The 5,289-nt window shown below is 43.7% G+C and overlaps 1 pseudogene; it reads left to right on the top strand.

The window, feature by feature from the left end:
* Positions 1–1,857: 1,857 nt before the first annotated feature.
* LOC147463565 (uncharacterized) lies at positions 1,858–3,568 on the top strand (annotated as a pseudogene).
* The last annotated feature ends 1,721 nt before the right edge of the window (positions 3,569–5,289 follow it).

The following is a 5,289-nucleotide window of genomic DNA, read 5'->3' as shown; positions in this document are numbered from 1 at the left end:
CAATTTCCCTTCATAAAGGCGTCATAGAGATGTTTGCAACCTTAGAGAGAGAAGGGGACCAATGAGACATGGAGTTGTGGAAGTACCTTGCCAGCTCTCCCCATCCCAAAGACTTCGTTTCCTTGTTGCATTTTTGAAAGATCTCCTCTATCGATCCTCCAAGTTTAAGGATGGCCCAATGAGGGAAGAGAAGCTTGTCGTGTAACTTGAACCCTTTGCACAGACCACCTTTCGAGCATAATTTAGATTTTTACATCGTGGGCCTTGCCATACTGGCCCATGCCTACTGCTGCTGGTCTTGCTTTGATAAAGTCACCACAAACTTAGCACATTAGACCTTAGCATGGATGCTAGGGTTGAGAATCCCTAGACCGCCTTGCTCCACAAGTCTTGCAACTATCTCCCAACTAGCCCACTGCCAAGGCGTAGAGTCTTTCGTGTTGTTTTTCCATAGGAATCTCCTTTTAGGTTTCAAGAACTCTTTCCAATTTCATTTGGAAAGCTTAAGAAGCGGACCGCTGAAGGCTATATATGGGAGAAAAACACTTACCCAACAACTGGTTGTTGTTAGGAAGAGTTAGTCCTTGAATCTCCCCTTTAACAGTGATATCTTCAAGTAATGCTACTAGAGGATGGGAACCAATGGCAAATAATAGAGGGGAAAGAGGGCAGCCTTGCTTAATGGATCTCTTAACCTCAAAGTCTCCCACAATCCTTTCTTAAAAAAGAAGCTCCGAATGTCTACTCGCACACAGGGTACTAACGAGTTGGCACATCCGGGGCCCAAAGCTAAGTGCCAACATTATGTCCTCAATGTACCTACATTTTCTAATTGCTTCTTCACTACGTCCTACAAAGTGAAAGGAAACTCTACCTACATAATGCAAAGAGAAACTTTAAAGATGAAGAAAAGTACAAATGTACCAATGCCCACTAGAACATCTTTTTATATGGACATGAAAAGTTTTTTGACTTTCCAATTGAAGGCAACTTTTCATTTCCTAAACTCACCCTTTCACTTATGCATTTGAGATGTTTGGAAAGGATTGGGGGCCCCTACTTAAATACTACGATGCTGATGCTATTCGCTCGTCTTTGTAGAAAGTCAATAAGTATCTAATATCTCCCCCCCCCCCCCCCACCAAAAAAAAAAAAACACACACACACACACCCAAAACCACCGCAAACCACCCACCCCTAAGCCTTCTTGGCATCAACTACATGCGCCTGTTTAACCTCCTTCTACTTCTACCTTGCTTCCCTCCTCTATTTTGTGCCCGTGTCTTGTTTGTTAGCAACTCTTTTAAGCAAGAATCCTCTCACTCGTCAAAAATCGGAGTCTCTATAGAGCGATCTGAAACTCTCTTCAAGGATTTTATCCTTCTGTCGACCTTGCCATGCTCTCTCATCAAGAACACCACCGCAAGCATACACTTCGATAGGTTTTGTCATGATTGAGTAGAGCATGCACTCTCGGCAAGGCAGGAAGTAGGATACAACTCTCTCTCTCTCTCTCTCTCTCTCTCTCTCTCTCTCTCTCTCGTGGTTAGAGGTGTAGGATGTGCCAAATTTTCCATGACAGCTTATCATGCAAAAACTATTTGCATGGTAGTTGTGCATACCATGCAAATGATAGAAAATGAGCTTCTATAATTGGGCTTAGTATTAACAATAGTTCGTCCTTTTATTCTATCTAGCCATGCCATGTCAACATTGAAAAATGAGTCGCTATAATTAGGCTTATTATTAACAACGCTTGGTTCCTTTATTATGTCTAGCCCGATTCTCTTTTGATTCTACTTTATTTTCTTTTTAAACAAGGTGAAGAATCACAGTGGCCTACAATAGGACAAAGGAATGGGGAGTGGTAATGTAAAGGGTGGTCACAAGGTAGAACAATATATGTTGCGGAGTGATCATACAAGTGGCTGCTCACTCTACATACAAGCTAGTAGCAGCACTTCTCTCATGGTGAGGGGGAAGAGGATAAGCACAATTAGAAATAGTAGAGGATATGACAATCAAGAGACTAGTAAAGGAATGGCTCGTGTGGACACAAAGCTAGCAAGTCTAGATGCCTGCCACCTTCAAGCTTCAAGCAGGAAGCAGACAATCTTGCAATAGTGAGTCGATCGTGATGTGTCGGCTCTAGTGCTTCTTGTCCACAATCTTCACATTTTGACGAGGAAAATCATCAACTCATATGTGGTCCATATCATGACACCCTACACTTACTTGATGCAGCACATGCTGACCACATATTGTATTCCATATCATCATCTAATCTACCTTTGGCATCCTCCTGGCATCCAACCACTGCCTTTTCTACATTGTGTCCCGATGCCGGCAGATGATCCTCCGCCTCATCACAATCGGTGGTTGGATAGTCTCTTTCGAATCCGCAACAGGAAGAGTACCTCCTCACTGTATGTAGACACTGAGTTGGCCTCTTTGATATCCCTCTTTGGGCAAGGTACTGGTGCTACAATTGGTCACAAGAGCTCTCCTTTTTACTCTTTTGAGCTGCAGGCAATGCTGAGGAACCTTGAGCCGCTACCGCATAATGAAGGTGGACATCACGCCGAACAACAAGATGCTCTCGATCACGATCAGGGGTAGAGGAGGCTATTGTTTTTGATGTTGGGGAAGTTGATCTTGATCACGGTTTAAAGGAAGCTCATGTTGATGGTCTATTAGAATTAGCTGCTCATGATGATCAACAGGAGCTGAAGGAATATTCCCAAATTGATCAAGAGCAAAAGGTACTAGATCTTGAACCTATTAGCAGAAAATAGTATTCCTAAGGCAGGGAATTTGTCTAATTATAAGGTGTCCTTGGATAGTAGAGAGAGCATGATCACAGTCAAAAGAGCACAAAAGATATGCAAGTTTAAAAGGTCGTGGTGCCTCACCAGTAGTGGCTGCATCGCACAACAATCATACTCTCCATGACATGCTTCAATGGTCACCTCACACCTCAAACCGGTCACTTGCGTGCGATTGCACTAGTGAAATGCTCTATGGTAATGATGATTAATTCTACAGTGCTGACTCACTTGGCAATAACAAATTTGAGCACTAGCTGCAATAATCTCTCTAATGCATTTCATCAAATTGCACACTTAACACATTCCTTCTCTTCTACATACATGCACCATGTCGCTTCTCGCATCCCTGGTGACAATTTAGAGGCATCTTCCTCTCGTAATGCACATGTACATGCACATAAGCAAAGCCATATCCCATCCCACCTACACCATCTTTTCTCATTCAAAATGCATCACTCCTCCCCAGCTCCTCCTAACATCATTGCGGTTGGTGAAACTTCACCCACTGCAAGTTACCATAGCTTACATTCGCCGCCACCTGCAATGCAACTTGTGCAAAACCTTTTAGCCTCTCAAAATCAGAATCGATGTGCCGAGAGCGCCGGATTTTTGCATCAAGTGATTACCTGATCATCTACAGGAGTGCTAAGAAGCACTCTAGCAAAATGATTGTGCATCACCATCATCATCATCATTACTGCCACTATCATTTCATACATCCAGGGGAAGAAAGATTGTAATTCAAATCTGATCCAGGGTATATAGTGATGATTGTCTGTGGGTAGAACATCTCCCATCTTGTAGGCTTGTATGCCTATTTTGGTGGCCAACTCTATAGATATAAAATTGTGAGTAGAACCAGGGTCAAAGAGAATAAAAGCATCATGTTCTCTTACCTTTCCCCAAGCATGGCATAGAGGAGATCCTTTGTGGTGAATTTGGTGAGTCTCCTCCTCTTGGATTTCAACCAAGGTAGATCTAGGAGGATCTTGGCGGTTGTTCTTTTGGGGACAAGCGTGGTACGCATGCCCTTGTTCGCCGCACTTGAAGCACCGGTTATCCTTGCGATAACGCTCAAGCTCTTCAAGAGAGAGTTTGTTTTTACCTTTGTAAACTCCCTTCTCTTTAGCTTTGTTGGAGTTGCCATTAGGAGACTTTTGGACATTGTCCGTACCCTTAATCTCGTTGGAACCCTTGTTTTCCGTGGGCTTATTATTTCTTTTAGCCCCCGTTTGGAAATTGATTTGAGAGGCCACTATAGTATGGTGTATTACCACCGATATGGTACGTGGATTTTGGGAGTTGACATACTCCGCCATTTCTTCGGTTAAGCCCGCACAAAATTGTTGCTTTTGCTCTCCAAAATCCAACTTTTTGAAGACAATGGCTTTGAGTTGTAGGTCCCAAAACTTGTCTACATATTTGTGGATGGATTCATAGGGAGAGAGCTTTAAGCTTCGCCATTCGGTGAGTACTTTATCTTTGGCATCGGTGGCCAAAAATTGCTTCATAACGGAAGCTCTTAAAGCTTTCCATGTTTGCGGAGCTTCACCGTTGGCTCCTAGGCTAGACCACCATTGCCTGGCGGACTTTTGAAAGTGCATAGCTACATGGCATAGCTTAGAGGACTCTGTGAAGCCCTCATCTCCAAACGCCGCATCAAATTGTTGGATAAAGGCCAAGACTTTGTCCGTAGCACCAAAGGTGCCATCATAGGTAAGGAAAGAGATGCTCTTCCCTCCCTCTTTGAACTTCTTCAGCTTGGACGACCTCTTCCATGCGGCATAGGATTTCCTATGGCCTTTTCTTTTTGATGGTTCAAAGGTTGCACCATCACTTTCTTCAGAAGGTGAAGAATTTGAAGAAGGTGGAGAAGAGGGTGACATCTTTCTCGTCTTTTTCTTTTCTTGATCTTCGTCGTCTTCACCATCACTTTCATAAGAGGAAGAGGATGAAGAAGATGGAGAAGAGGGTGTCCTCTCTCGCCTTTTTCTTCTCTTATTTTTTATCATCCCTCTTTGAATTACGGTGTGAAGAAGGATGCGATGGTCTTCTCCGCTTTGGTGGTGATGGAGAGCGTTTAGCCCGCCGTCTTCATGGAGCCATCTCCGTCGAGGTGGCGGGAGACTCACTTCTTTCTCGTTCCTTCGGTGTGGGCTCTTGAGTTCTCCTTTGGGAAGGAGATTCATCATCAAGAAGTAAATTCTTGAGCCCTTCGTATGGATTCTCATCTTCTTCCCGAATCGGAGAGAGACCTCTTTTGGAAGTCTCACGAGGAGGCTTCCTAGGTGTTCTCTCATCATGGTAATGAGCTTGGAGAGTCTCATGAGCATGGAGCTGCCATTGCACTTCACTTTGGAGAGATGGAATGCACATGGCTTGTTGAAGCCTAGAAACAAGATAGTTAACAAGCATCGGAGCATCATTAGTAGCTTGCTCATTAGCAAAATCAAAGTTATCA

The sequence above is a fragment of the Adiantum capillus-veneris genome, chromosome 2 (genome assembly GCF_014529385.1).
Source record: "Adiantum capillus-veneris isolate H3 chromosome 2, ASM1452938v2, whole genome shotgun sequence".
NCBI lineage: Eukaryota > Viridiplantae > Streptophyta > Polypodiopsida > Polypodiales > Pteridaceae > Adiantum > Adiantum capillus-veneris.
This window is presented reverse-complemented; position numbering and strand designations above follow the sequence as displayed.